Raw genomic sequence first — 14,925 nt, forward strand, 5'->3', positions numbered from 1 at the left:
TAAATACCCATGAAAGCACTCAGTAGCACACACCTCTAAGTAATATCTGAAATCTCTTCCTCATAGCCCTCTGTGGCACAGGATAAAAGCATAGATGGCTCTAACTGCATTTTTAAAAACGTGGTTAAGAAAATGAATTGTGCAAATGCTTTGCCTCGTGATTAATATTAAAGGAGAGAAATCTCAAGTAGTAGTCAACAGAGAAGCACGTTCTTAATAAGAGAACATTTGTACTAATACAAAATGTCAAACATTTTCTGGTCAGCTGCATTCTCAGCTTGATGTGCCTCCTACTCTCCCACAAGCTCAGTGTCACCTGCTGAGCTCCAGAGTGAAATCAGGCCTATATCTTGGTGGCTTTTCCAAAGGTTCCTGGTGCCACTGGGGAGTTACAGTGCAGTGGTGGGAACAGCCAGCCCCTGTGGAGAGCGTAGGCACAGTAGGGAGTCAGGAGACCAAGATTTGGAGGGACCTGAGGGGAGATGCACCCTTTGGATCAGCAACTTTGGAAGAAAAATGGAAGCTGGAGATTACAAGTGAAATAAATACTCACAGATAATGTACAAAACTATTTTTACAAAGGTTTACTCCCCAAGGCCAAAGGTATTCCTTTCCACCCCACGGAAAGCCATCAAAGGGCACAAACCTACAGCAGCTGTGGGCTTCACCAGCACCCCTTGCACCCAAGGCATCTGGCTCCCTTGAAGCTGTACCATAAGACTGTGTGACCAGAAGAAAAGGCTACACTGGAAAAAAAATGTTAGGTCAAACAAGGCATCTGCATTGACCTATATATTTACAAACTACATGTCCAACCTCTGCAACTAACAGCGTATATATACATCAATGACAAAAATTTGAAAAGCTCTCATTGGAACATGATCAAAGAGGTCTTCTTTAAAATATAACCTCACCTGCACAAAGCATTATTACTGAAGAACTGGGAAGCGTGAGGAAGTGGTAGCCTGAAAAAAAGATTACTCAGAGCTGCAAGCAACAGAACAGTGAGCAAACAGTGTTTTGATTATGAAAACAACTGTTTCATAATCAAAATTATAGTAAGTGATAAGGCAGTGTATTCTCTAGTGTGGAAACTAAGGAGCTGTTTTCATATAAAGATACTTGGCTTATTAAGTTAACTGAGAAGGTCACAGTGAAGTAGAATTGTGTTCCCAAGAAACAAAACCCCAGCAGTTTTCCTCATTAATATATCTATATTCCACACAGTGAGTAGGCACCTAGATGTTGTTACCACTACATATTAGATTAGTTGCAATGATTTCATTGAAACTGTGTGTTCTGCCTGGCCCTTTCTCTCTCTTCTTTTCAATTCAGATACTAAACTGCAAAAGACAGCTGCAGTATTCTGTCTATTTTACAGTCTACTGCAGGGAGAGAAAAACACTTCTGCTCTGGGATCCAGGTGACTTTGGGTCAGCTCTTCAAAGGCAAAGGTGGAAAGGTATTTCTGCAGGACCGTATCTCCCCATACTTTGTGGGGCATCTTTGCTGATTTACAGTGGGCTCCTCTGCTGAAACTTACCACCCACAGGCAGAGTTTACAGAGCTACTCAAATGAAGGAAGGGTCTTCCTAAGCCCCTACAGGCCCTCTCATTTTCATCCCATGGATCTGAGTTGTTCAATGCTTCCTCCTATGTTTTGGAAAAGCCCAAACTATGAGTTCAGGACTATTTGGATCTCAAATTTGATTCAGATTTATCTCCTTTTACTGACATCTGTTTTAATCTTTAATGAGGCAAACTGTAGTGTGTGATTTGGAAGAGAACCAAGAAAAACAGGGTTTTGATTTTCAGTTCATTTAAACACCAGACGGTCAAGAAACATCATCCTTCCAGTTAATTGAAGTCAGACTGCAGATTGCTGCTAATCTGGGCCTGAGTTGTGAGCTGTATTGTGGTCCTGTGTCACCAATCTGTATGCAGCAGCCACACTGAAATGGAGGGTCACATGCAAAACAGATAATAGGAGTACTTCAGTAAAACAGGAAAAGAAAAATTGCTGTGATTGTAGGGCCAAGAATACTGCAAATGGAAACTTTCTCTAGCCAAAGCTTTAAGCATCTTACAAAGCAGTTGTAGAATAAAAATTCCAATACAAAGAGTCTGGACCTCTTGGATTCTGTGTTTGTCTGGAAGGGTACACCTCCATGCTGCTGCAGGTGTGGCTTTAATTAATTCTAGCAGTATGTGAGGTACCTTGACATGAGCTGAGATGGAGACCAGCAACAGACCTTCCGCAGCAACAAGAAAATTAATGTGAGTTTATTTACCTGTCCAAAACCTGAAGCAACTACTGTGCAAATACATCCCAAGTTCAGAAATTTAGGGTGACATATGCTCCTCTTTCTAAGTACCTTCAATTGTGTTGAACGCATTAGGCTCTCATTTTAAAAAATTCTTAGTTTTATATCCTGCTCAGAGGTTGCCACGGCACTGCGACAATCAAAAGAAATAAGATGTCTCATATGGTAATTAATGAAATGAGCCTGGTGAATTCATCATTATTGCTGTAAATGTCATTCCTTGGGCCCACAGTTTGTTGTCACGGTGGTTTTTTTAATCTTTTTTTTTTTTTTCAATCCTGATATCTGCACACTTGGTAAGCATAAATAGAAAAGATACCATTGTTTGGAAGCTGTTGTGGAGTTGACAAGTCCCTGGGGAACTTTTAACACCAGAATGATAATTTTAAATTGGAATCTGAGAAGAGTATGGCCTGGCTGAAAATCAAATAGGGTAAAACCAATATCACATTATTTCTAGAAAAAGAAAACACCTTAATATAAAATTCAGGGCTCATTGGCATACATGTGGCAGAAATCTAATAAAACATGCAGAAGAGAATCTGGATTTGTTGGTCTGGACAGGTGAAGAAATCAGCTGTGCATTCATGAAGAAGCAAACTGAGACAGAGATGAAACATTAATAATGTTTTTGCTGTGGTGAAAGGTAAATATTCTGGAGGAGGACTCAGCAGAGCAGTCTGGGAAGGCTGTGCAGGGGCTGGGGTCCTTCTTGACTGTGCTTGGAAGGTACTGTTTAGCCTACAGGCAAGTTTATAGTGCCCTGACATATTTGTCTCAGTCTGAAAGCACAGAGGACACTGTAACTCTAGAAGCAGTACTCTTTGCTTCTATTTTTTTTTTTTTTCTTTCTTTCTTTCTTTCTGGCCACAGTTAACTTCTGTCTCCATTTCCTCTTTGGGTTATTGCTGGAATTAATCTCTCCAGGGAGTTCAAATGCAGAACTCGAACTTGCCGATTGCTGCCTCAATGGCAATGTGACAGACATTTGAATAAATATATAGACATGTAGATGTAAAGTGATAGAATTTTGTAAGTACATTTTAGTCATTTAAATAATTTTTAGCCCATCTTGACCTGCTATGCCTGGCCAGTAATACCAGATTAATCATTTTTTAATTCCCTGGGAAAGAAAGGCCAAGATTTATTTCGTTTTAATGATCTCCTTAAGTACAATATGTATTATGTTTTACAAGAAACTGTATCTATGGTCTTTCACAGAAACAAACCCAGAATCACTGGGTTTTATACATTGTGTGAGATTATTGCCAGAAAGATAGCTGAAGCTGTTCTGATGTCCTTTGCCCAGCAAAGAAGGGATGTCAGGAAAAGTAGTGGTATCTCCAGCTGCTGCTTCTTCTGTTTTCCAGCCTCTGATCTCCCCACAAGGAGGACAAGTGGGATGGGAGGAAGAATGCTCCTCATGCCTTGCCTGGGAGCCATGTGGAAAGTTTCTGATGGGAACATGGTTGGCAGCAAGGAAAGTTTATGGATCGAGTGTGTGAGCCAGCAGAGAAGATGCTGGGTAAGTCTAAAAATGTCCAGGCAAAATATGCAAGCCAAAGTACATACACACAGGAGAGAGAATGCAGGGCAGCGAGTGGATAAATAGTAGAAGAATGAAGTAGCTGCATAAACATTACTGGAAAACTTCAGACTGGTACAGAAAGGGCGGTGAGGCCACTTAGATAATCGAAAGCTTCTATAGATGTACCGGGGTCTCAGCGCCACTATGTCATGAGATCAAGGGAGCAGTTCAACAGGGCACTGATAGGCAACTGAAATGCCCTCCTAATATGAGCTAGCTGTTCCAGCTGCTCTTCCAGAAAGGCAAGGGTCACATCTGCCGGCCTCTTGCCAATGTCTGGGCTACCCTAAGGCTCTCCAAATGGTTTGAACTGACAGAAACAGTCAACACAATAGAGCTCTTAATCAGTAGAGCAGTGGAGCATGTCCTGGTTCATGGTTTACAGCTGGGGTTCAGTTAAGTTATGTTGTTTTAGGCACAATGGGATGTGCCACGTGGTGTCTCGTGCATCTCACGTCAGATCTGCCAGCCTTATGAAGCTGATGGGTGTCTGTGGTACCTCTAGTGACTTCAACTCCACAGGCATCTGGATTTCATCTCCCATGGCTGGTGATCTTGAGGCTCCACTGACTCCCTTGACCTGCCTTCTCTGTTATGCTCAGTGCTTAAAGACATATATATTTATAGACATTCAACTTCAGGTTTGCCATTCTTGAACTGAACAGCATCCCAAGTGTTTATCTAACCAGAGGCAAATGCTGAAGACCCCTTAGAGCTACCCATTCACCCAAGAGAAAAGAGAGTTTTATCAAATTTTATCAACAGTTTGAGGAAGACTGTACTGGCTAGATTGGATGGGTTCTTGTCTTGAAATATTTCTTGCCACTGAGCAGCCTATGTTAAAAAAAAAGCAGTAACAATTGAAACTGTAACAGAACCTATAGTTTTTTTCTGCCCTGAGACTTTGGAGGGTTTATTTCAAGAATTTGTCAAAGAAGCCTATTAAAGGAGAATTACTATTTTCTAAAAAGGTATTTGCTATTGCTTTTATTATTTGAGGAGCTGTCTGGAAAAGTTCACCAAATTAAACTGGAAACTAAATAGTACAGCAATTTTCAGTGCATTTTCTCAGTTCTTGGAATGGTTATAATTATTCCTTCAGAGGCAGCTCCTAGGGACCAAAATCTACTGCCTGTGTACAAAATCAGGCAAACAGTCCCAATCTCTAAAAATTTACAACCTGACTAAAATCCTAATCCAGAAACCCGTTTACTCATTCGTTTTACAGTAAGTGTTTAAATAGCTAGGGCCTCTTAAAATCATGCTTCAACAGATGAACTGTGTGAATATAAAATATGCTTGTCACTTTCTGAGTTTTGCCAGAATTTCCATAACTTGTATAGACACAGAGCTTAGGAACATGAGAGCTGAAATTCCAAGCAGTATTTTTATACATACATATTCTGTGTGTGTGCGTGTGTATGTGTATATGTATAGATCTGTGTATAAATATGTATTCATGTACGTATGTGTATCCAAACGCAAAGCTTGCACTACCGCTGGGAATCTTAGTCACTGCTGTGAACTGGAAAGGTCACTTGAGCTGTATGAATTCAGAGAACTTGCTCTGGGGAGAGAGTCTGGAAGCGTCAGCCCATATAGCTGTCCAAGTATGGGAAAATAATTCCAGAATATTTTTTTTTAATAGGGATGACCCTGAACAGTAAAACATAGGGCCAAAGCATCCCAAATGTAGCAGAGTTTGAAAGTGAGTTATAATTTGATTTCTCAACAGAGAAACAGTCATTTTTCATTTAGAAGGACAGTCAGGAGGGTCCAGTGGTAATGCTGGGTAGGAGCCAACACTCAGTCTTTCATTCCCAATAAGGTCATTCATTAAAATACTTGACAACTCTGTGCTACATGCCTCGCTTTTGCATTGCTCTTAAAGACTCAGAAAGCTACAGGGGTCAGCTAAGTGGACAGAGAACAGTAGCAGTTTGAATTTTTGAATTCTCTTCTGGATGACCCTTCATCCTTCTCTCCCACGTCTATGTGTACATGAGTTTTCCTCCATGTTTGATGACTCTTTCAGGTCCTCAGTGAAATTTACACCAATTTCACAGGACTGCAGATCAAATCACAGATCTCTACCTTTTGTGTCAGGGACTCTTGGCTACATTTGACCCAAGTGATGACATTTGTAGAATGTGTTAGTGAGCCATGATTACAGGAGCCTCTGCTCACCCATCCCTACCCAATGCCTGCTGTATGGCCCCAGAGGGGAGGAGATCAAAGGCAAATTCATTATCACTTTGGGAAGAGTATTGCAGATGTCAGGAAATTCCCTCCACTGTCTGATGGAGTATAGGAGAAGGAGCAAAGTGGGCAGTGCTCTGTTGACACTGCCTGCCCCTTAACAGTGTTAGCACAGACTGATGTTGGAGGGGTACTGAGTGTGTAGTTTAACTTTAGTTGACATTTAATGCTCCAGGGCATTTCCCTGCTGAGGGATAACCAGGGTAGTTGTAACATGCTTATTTACAAGGCACTGAATGCAGTACAGTAATCTCCTTTAAGGAATATTTGTTCTATTTTCTTCCTGTATTTTGTTTCCAATTCCTCAAGATGTGGTGGTTGCTCTTAGCAACATTCTCCAGATTCTTCCCAAAATTTATGAAGACAAAATGGCACATTTGAGGATAAGCCAGTTTGGAAATTAAATAAACAATCTCTTTCCATTCAGTGGAAACATCAGAGCCATAGGTCATTTGCCTTGGTAGTTTCCTGAGATTACTGCCATTTATTACCAAAGCTACTGGGCCTTGAAGCAAAAACCTAGCAAGCCCCACTCCCAGGAAAACCCATCTCTTAGCACATCCTGGGATGTGCGCAGTCCTGCGACTCAGAAAACCTCATCAAAATGCTTGACGAAATTATGCTCTATGAAGTTAACCATTTAAATTTTTAAAAACCCACAAAAATATTTTTATTTATTTTATCTTCATTCCAGAAAAATTTGAAATCTGTTACCACATACTTCAAAAAATATTTTAAATCCATATCAGCTGTATAGCACCATTCACAGAAATTTTTATCTAACATTCCTGAGTGGATGACCCACAACCGAATAATATGGTTTTGTGGCCCCTAGGTAGTTTAATAAAAATAGGAAAGCAAAATAGGCACAAAACTTCACAACGGTGAAAAAAACAGTGAGAAAGATAAACAAAAAAAATCAGTTATTCTTAATAAATCCTTAATTCCATCTGCACAGTATTTAATTACACAAAAGAAAGAAAATAAAACCCTTCAGACACCAATATTTTCAGGCAATTGACACATCTTGGCACTAATACAGCCACATTACAGTGAAATAGAGTACCTAAGTCTGTAGAACATTGACTGTAAAACCAGATTTTCCTGAAGATGGATAAATGTAGAAGAAAAGAAATATTATTTGCTTACAGACTGAAGTACAAATTAGGCAGAACTACATGCAAAATATGCCACAGAGGTCAGAAAATATGTCACATAAATGTAAGCTGCTGAAGAGAAAAATCATTCGGAGAGAGCAATGTGATAAAGAAGTTATTTGAATCAAGATTCCACCACTTCAAGTTAATAAGGGGTTAACTCCTGGTTTAATTTTTTTAAAGAAATTTTACAAACAGTGTTGGCTTGAAAAAAGGCACATACTCACAGTGCCAGTTACAGACATTTGTACTTGTCAAGAAGGAAATGGAAACTTTCCTAGTAAAAGATGTACAGTGGTGGGGCTAATGTTCTGATTTTGACCTTGTATGTTAAGACTAAAGCGTATTGTGGCATGGCCATAGTTTAGTCTTTGCTGGCAGTACAGTACATCTTCACACTCTTAATTTTGGAGTCTATTATCATTTTAACCCCTTTTATTTTAAGAAGGATCTGAGTGTTTTTGTTGTAGAGCAGGCACGGGTGAATTTATCAGACAGATCAGCTTGCCAGAGGTTTTACCAACCTGCCTGCTCAGTAATTGACCAACCAGACAGGGATTAAGTAAGAATTAATTTATAAACTATTTTAGCCCTAATTTCTTAATAATTCAGATGGAGGTTGATAAATAGAATCAGTTGACTAAAAACCAGCTGTTATTGAAGTAAATGCGGTTAAATGAATACCCTAAATTTTACTCCAAAGAAAGATTATTTTCTCAGCCCCATATCTGAACTGCTTAAAATTCCATATTTGCAGTTTAAAGGTGACAAAGAGGCAAGAGGGTAAATACTGTTCAGATAAAAACTGGACTCCAAGAGAGTTTGGGATGAAGTTCCCAAAAGCACTTCCCCATTACCTAATGGGGATGTTATCGCTTCTCTAAGAAGAGTGACACTGAGTGTTTCTGAACCCTCAGAGATGGCCTTCTCACCCCAGGCGGGCTGTGTCCTGTGAGGTTTCACAGCAGTACCCTCCACAGGGATGAGTATGTCAAAGCTTGTTGCCTTCAGTGTTGTAATAAAGAGAGGTTATAGTGATTAAGCCACCTAGCCTGGCTGTGGGTATAACATATCAGCCCAGTCTGGCTCATGGGCTGCTTTGCTCTTTGCTAGCTGACTTCAAAACAGGAGCATGGCTTCCCAGAGCCAGCCTCTCTGCTCACTACCTATCCAAGGGGATGCTTGAGCTCTGCTCCCAGCCTGTCCCAGGAGAGCAGAGCAGCATGGCCATAGATCCAGCTGAAGAAACTTGCAGTCCTTTGCTTCACTGGGACCCCATGGAAGCATACTGCAGCCTATCACCATGATTCCCTCCTGCAGAATCTCCCCTGCCTCCTCAGAGCACTGAGCATGTTTGCCCGGGTTAAAGTATCAGGTTCATGACAACATTTGAACTTGAGCTGCTGACCCAAGTTAAAACTCAACAACCTGCTGTTCACAACTCTTTGGAAACAGGTTAGTGAACCCAGATTAAGAAGATACCTTTTCTCCTATACTAGTAAAGGCATGCTTCCAAAGATGCTCTCTCAATTGTTTTGTCAGCTTGTTTTGGTGGTGTGGTCTCACCATGTTTTATTTACTTAACACCAGTCTGCTCCTTTTCCACCCAAAAGCAAATGAGGAAGGCCATTTCTGTGCAAACCGAGTGTACATTTGTGTGAGATGTTTAAGTAATGGCAGCCCTGGAAGGTAAGGGCAACATGCCCAGCTCTATTTACAGAAGAGGCTGAGAATGTTACATATATTTACATATCATTATTGTAATAGGGAAGAATAACTTTCCATATCTCTGAGCACTTCTCTTGCATCCAAAATCTGAAGAAGAGAAGGATCAAATGACGAGTCTGTCAGAAAAAAAGAAAGTCTGGTAAAAAGGACATATAAACTGAGGACATATAAACTGAGGGCAGGATATGACCAAAAAGGGGTGGCCAAAAAAAAGCTTATTTAAAACTACATTCGCAATTGTAATAGTTCCCCTTGTTTGTGTATTTGGTTCCTAGAGGAGATATTGTTATGAAATTAAGGTGAACACGTTACACTGTTCCACATGATCATCCTTATGTTTTTTAATATAATGTAGGGTAATTTACTCAAATGTTAACTTCTGAAGTTTCATACCATAAGAGAATCAGATGTAAGGAAAAAAAGTCTGTTAGTCCAGGCTTGACTGTAAGCAACCCCCACCCTCCACCAATTCAAAGACATTTAAATTAATCACAAAGCAATCTCCTCTGAAAGACAGATCTTGCTGGAGAGGGGGACATGCAGTAACAAAAGCTCTGCTCCTCAGCGGGAAGACATTGGGAAGAAAGGGGAGCACAGAACTGGTCTAAGCAGGAGGGTTGTCTGGGGGAGCAATTACTGGGTACTGCCTGTGCAGCTGGCAGCAGCAGTGGTGCCTCACGACATCAGAAGATATGTCCCTTACAGGCCTGGGGCACCTTGCTCTTGTGAAAGAGTCCAATAAAACATTTTAATTGTTTCCATGAATATCAGGTTGTTTTAAAAGTCACTTGCTCTACAGAATGTAAATCTTGTCATTTTGAGGACACACAGGTGTATGCAAGATGACAAGCAGTCAGTGAGAAGAAAAAACCCCACAGCAAGCCAACGGGTACACAAAAGAAGCAAAATCTAATATTTCTTCAACCAAAATGAAGTGAGTTGCTTTGTCTAGGTGAAGGTTGTGTATGTCCTTCAAAAGGGAAGAGTGTTGCTCAGCTCACAACAAAATAAATACAACATTTCAATCTGTTTGAGTGAATAATTAACTATTCGAATTTAAAAATGGCCAAGCAGTTGATGGATGATAAAATGGGAGGCTTTCTGAATGTTGCTGGATTTCCGGGCATACTGTGTTTATTTGGAGAACAGGTTCTTGCAGTCTGAAGCTAAGTAGGTAACACTATCTGAACTTTTTATTACTTTTAACTGGAAATTTGTGCAACACAGCTAAAATCTTAAGGACACCCAACAGTAACAATCCATGTGTCCTCACTGACTGCTGGCTTTATAGTGACAGCTGTTTTAAAAACATGGACCGTAATGTATAGGACATGGATAAGAAACATCAGAGTAACAAGAACTGACGTATCTGTAATTGGTCTTATTCATGCAAACATTGGTCATGTTGCAGGAGGAAATGCTCTAAGGTCTGGCCTCATCCTCTCAGTGTCAAAGTTAATGGTGTCAAGCTCCAAGAACACTTTAACAGCCAACCTTAATTGCAAATATGTACTTTTGCCAGGTCCCAATAGCAATTAAAGGGAGGGGATAAAGTTCAGTCTCTCTGAGGGCCCTTTTCCAAGGGTTTTCTGAGCTGAATCCTCCTCAGCTCCATTGGCAGAGGGCTCCTTCTCAGCCCCTGGGAACAACTGCAAGAGGAGCATACAGAAAAGGTTCATGACAGCCCTAACCATATTTATGGGCAATGAAACATGCAAAACCCAGCTGGCATGTCAGGACAGTGATCAGCAGCTCAGTTAAAAGTATTAGTTATTGAGTTTGGTGAGGTCCAGGAGGCTTAGTCACACAGCAGCTTAGTCAGCTCTGCATCGCTTCAGCCTGTCCCAGACCCAGAGGGATGGGATCATTATGTGGAGAAATTCAGAGCCTGCAGGATGGCTTCTCACTGAAAGTCTCAATCATATTTATTGTTTCACCTGTATGCCCCATCCAACACCTATGTGAGGATCACTCAGCTAAGCGACACAGATCCAGGCCTATTTTCCCACACAGCCTATGAGTACAAACAACTGAAAATGGAAAATTTTCAATTGAAACAAGAACACACCACATGCCACGGTTACCCGCACTTACATTTGACCAAGCATTCTTTCCTGTGACTGAAGTGTACCATTATCACATAGATATGAGTTTCTCAACAAACAATCTCTTTTCCTTTTGGAAAGGATACTGCAACTTTCCAAATACTGCTACAACTACTTTCCCAAAAAGTCAATCCCTCGTCACGGGTCTGTTGGCTGTTTCAAAATGGCTACTGTGGCATAAGCTTACATCTTTCCAAAGCCATACAAATTACTGAGTTGCTTATTAAGCTTAAAATAGGATCCAGAGTAATGTAGAGAGCATGTGAGCTTGCTTCAATACACAGAATGTAGCTGCACTGTTGATTGATTGACGCTTTTCTACAAGCCTTTGTTTTTCGGAAAGTACAAATGTGTTTCTGCAAAGGCAGTGGAAGGGGATTAGCTCTGAAATCCGCCACCAAGGCCTTTTGTCTTTCAGCCTTTCCACGAAGTAACAAACAGAGCTGTCACTGTTCTGTTAGTTACATTTCTCTCTCTTCTCTTACGTATATAAATCCCTAATCTCGTATGTAAAAGCAGTAGTACACAGTAGGCAAAAATCTTCTTTAGAGATGCCTTATGGAAGGTTTGGATTACAGCCCGGTTAGAACATTTAATAACAGCAGCAGCATTCCCAAATTCCTTTTTCAGAGTTTGCACAACCAGTAAACAAAGCTTTAAACTCGCACTGAAAATTGATACAATTTGTTTGTTGATATAGTTACCGTCATCTACAGTTGTATAATTTATTATCACCTACTGTTGTTGGGGATAATAAAAGAGTGAGTGGGTTTTGAGATGTGAGTAAAACATGAGCACAAAATCTCCACTGGAAATACTGAGTCACTTAATAAACATGTAGACCACAAATTCATTGTACATTATTCATTACGCAGGTTACAGATGGGCCTGAAACAGAGGAATCTGCTTATGTTTGTGTGCACATCTGCTCGAGCAGGGAGGAAGGGAGTCCAGCTCTGGATGTCACTTCAGCCTATCTCCAAAGACAGAGGCCAGAGGAAAATCTTGGATGCAACAGAGTGAATTGGAGCCACCTCTAGGCCCACCAGAGCGGAGTTTTATAGGTTTTGGCTAATTGCCAATATAAATATTGTTAAAGATGTTGTTGAAGAAAGAGTGATTGGGGTATATATATATTCTTATGAGCAGCAGATAAGGCACTGGAGATACCACAGTTTCTTTTTGACTCTGGCGTCCACTCTCAGTGTAGCAGCAGCTGGGTCCATGCAGCCTGGCCACCTGGCAGCAATGCAGGCAGGGGCGGAGTCCAGATATGTCCACAAGGTGCTCTGTCTTAGTCATGTACATGTGCCAGTCCAATACAAGCTGACCAAACATCTGGTGGGACCATCATCTGACCCTCAGCTCTGAGGGACTGATCCTGCCCTGAAGGCAGAGCCTGGGTAGCACTCACTCACAACCCAACAGTCAGACCAGAAGTTAGAACTGGTAAATTCAGCGTTCATTTTAGACCCCTGGGATGAGAGAAGCACCTGCAGAGAGAAATGCAGGGGATGTAAGCACCCTGGTGGGTGCACAGCTCCAGAGAGCAGGGACAAGCCAGCCCTGGAAAATGGCTCTAAACCAGGTTCTGCCTCAGAGCTTTAGCCAGAGGAATAAGAACAGTGTTTCTTACCTGGTGCACTTGCCTAACCCAAAACAAGCAGCACAACCTGTCTTTTCAAGGCTGGAAACTTGCTCACCTGCTTGGGGGCGGGGGAAGAAACCAAACCTTTGAAGATTACACGTAGCTGTGCCAACTGGTGACACCTGTCAAAACATGAATAAACTACTAGGAGTTTGCATTTGCCATTTGAAGTGCACTTTGTAGGAGAAATACAAGAAAATTGGTGTTCGGTATAAGCCCAGATGCTAATCCTGTGTGTATTTTGGAGTGGGGGAGAGAATATGAGAAATTGTAGGAGCTCTGTTCTAAGTAATCCCCACTGTTTTGCTGATTTTTTTCAGCCATGGACCATTCTAAGTTGTGGCTCCTGTGGGATAAGTAACCACTTGCAGATTTAGCCAGAACTGACAGACATCAATATAACTCCCCCAGACTGAAGCACTTATTTGCTTTTTCATAGTTTTCCTGCTGTATTTAAAAAAGGTCAATTATCAATGATTTCCAGGAAAAGCTCCACAGTCACATTTTAGTTCATTGCATAAGCCTTTAGATGTATCTCAATCATTAAATGTGTTTTCTTGGGGTTTTTTTTGTTGTTATTGGGGTTTTTTTGTTTTCTTGGTTTTTTTTTTTTTTTTTTCTTGGTATTTTTTTTTTTTTTGCAAATGGTTGTGCAGTGCTGTAGTCCAAATGTCTAGAAAGGCTGTAATTTCCTTAGATCATCATAACTCTGCTGTAATAAAATAGGAAAAATGCTTAATAGCAACCTTAGTGCTACTTTTTGCAGTCATGGTTTGACATAAATGAATGCTAACCCACCTTACAAACATGAGGGCATTCAAGCTCAGGTGCCGAGGCATGGCCATGCACTCCATCTGTGATCCCTTTGTGCAGCTGTCAGGGTGCCTACAAAATGCCAGTCAAAAAGATAGGACCACTGTCTTACCCAGAAATCACATTACAGGCATTTATATTTTCTGTGCATTTTACACTCTTCCCCACCTCTTGAAAAGCCACTGTACTCATTTGCAGTTGACAACACATCCATCTAAATTCAATCCTACAGCAGTTTCCTAGGTAACTGGCACAGAAACCCTCTACACAGCAGAACAAGCCAAAACACCCGTTAGCGTTTCCACTTCTTTTCAATCCTTTTGAAACATGCAAAGATACAAAAAGCCCACCACAAAAGCATTTAAAAAACCCAAACCCAAAACCAAACCAACCAACAAATAAACCAATGGCAAGATAAGTTCAGCCAATCTGTTTAACCTTCATCCAGGGAATACTGCACCCGCCAAAAATTAGCTCAGATCTATAGACAAGACCAATTTAAGGCCTGAAATTTTCTCGAGGGTTGGAATTCTTTGAGTTACCTTCACAGATCGCAAAGATCTTTCTAGGCTCTGACTCACACCAGTAATGTGGACAGATACTTCTGATTCATGGTGGGAGCTAACAATTTGTGTCTCTGCTCTCCCAGCCCCTCTTTCCGTAGCCAGTTTCCAGTGGGGCTTCACAAGGGCTGCAAGGCAAGGACCATTAACAGCCTATTAGAGTACATCTGAGGAGGTGTTTCCTCAGACTGCCTTGTAACATTGTTGGTTCAACACTGCCCTGGGATCATGCCAGCTCTCATCTCTAGTGCTCTGCACGTGGCTGCAGCTCACTTACCAAGGGTTCCCCTATCCACCGAGAGAGAGAGAGAGAGACCCTGCAGTCCCCACTCTGGGAGTGTCTAAAGACTCTAGAGGAGGAACAGCAACGAGGGAAGGGGCAGAGGCCAGCAAGTGCATCTCGTTCGGCAGTGCAGCTGTCGTTGTGGCAGCTGTGGTGAGGCACAATGCATTTCCTTGTTTTGTGTGCAAGAAAAAGCAAATTCTTGCCCTTGCCTAATATCCACATGTTGCATTTAAGCACTGGAAAAAAAAGCTGCAGCCTGAAGCCACGATCATAGAAGAGATTGGGCTGGAAAGCTACACTGACAGCCCTTCCTAGCATTAGCATGCACACACACACAGAGCTGATCCCTTCGGAAAGGTAATTAAGGTGAGGGGGAAACCTGGGAGTGGCTGGCATAAAATACCCTGAAGGGGAGGAGTGGGCTCAGGAATGTGCATCTGAAGGGCTTGGTCTG

General features: G+C 41.4%; 1 long non-coding RNA gene across 1 annotated transcript; it reads right to left on the reverse strand.

Annotated features, from left to right (window-relative positions):
- Positions 1–10,963: 10,963 nt before the first annotated feature.
- LOC108447918 lies at positions 10,964–13,691 on the reverse strand. The gene is made up of 2 exons (XR_001863617.1): positions 13,608–13,691; positions 10,964–12,931 (listed from the first exon to the last, which is right to left on the reverse strand). It is a non-coding gene; the product is annotated as an uncharacterized LOC108447918 (long non-coding RNA).
- Positions 13,692–14,925: the final 1,234 nt, after the last annotated feature.

The sequence above is a fragment of the Corvus brachyrhynchos genome, unplaced genomic scaffold (assembly GCF_000691975.1).
Source record: "Corvus brachyrhynchos isolate BGI_N302 unplaced genomic scaffold, ASM69197v1 scaffold136, whole genome shotgun sequence".
Lineage (NCBI taxonomy): Eukaryota > Metazoa > Chordata > Aves > Passeriformes > Corvidae > Corvus > Corvus brachyrhynchos.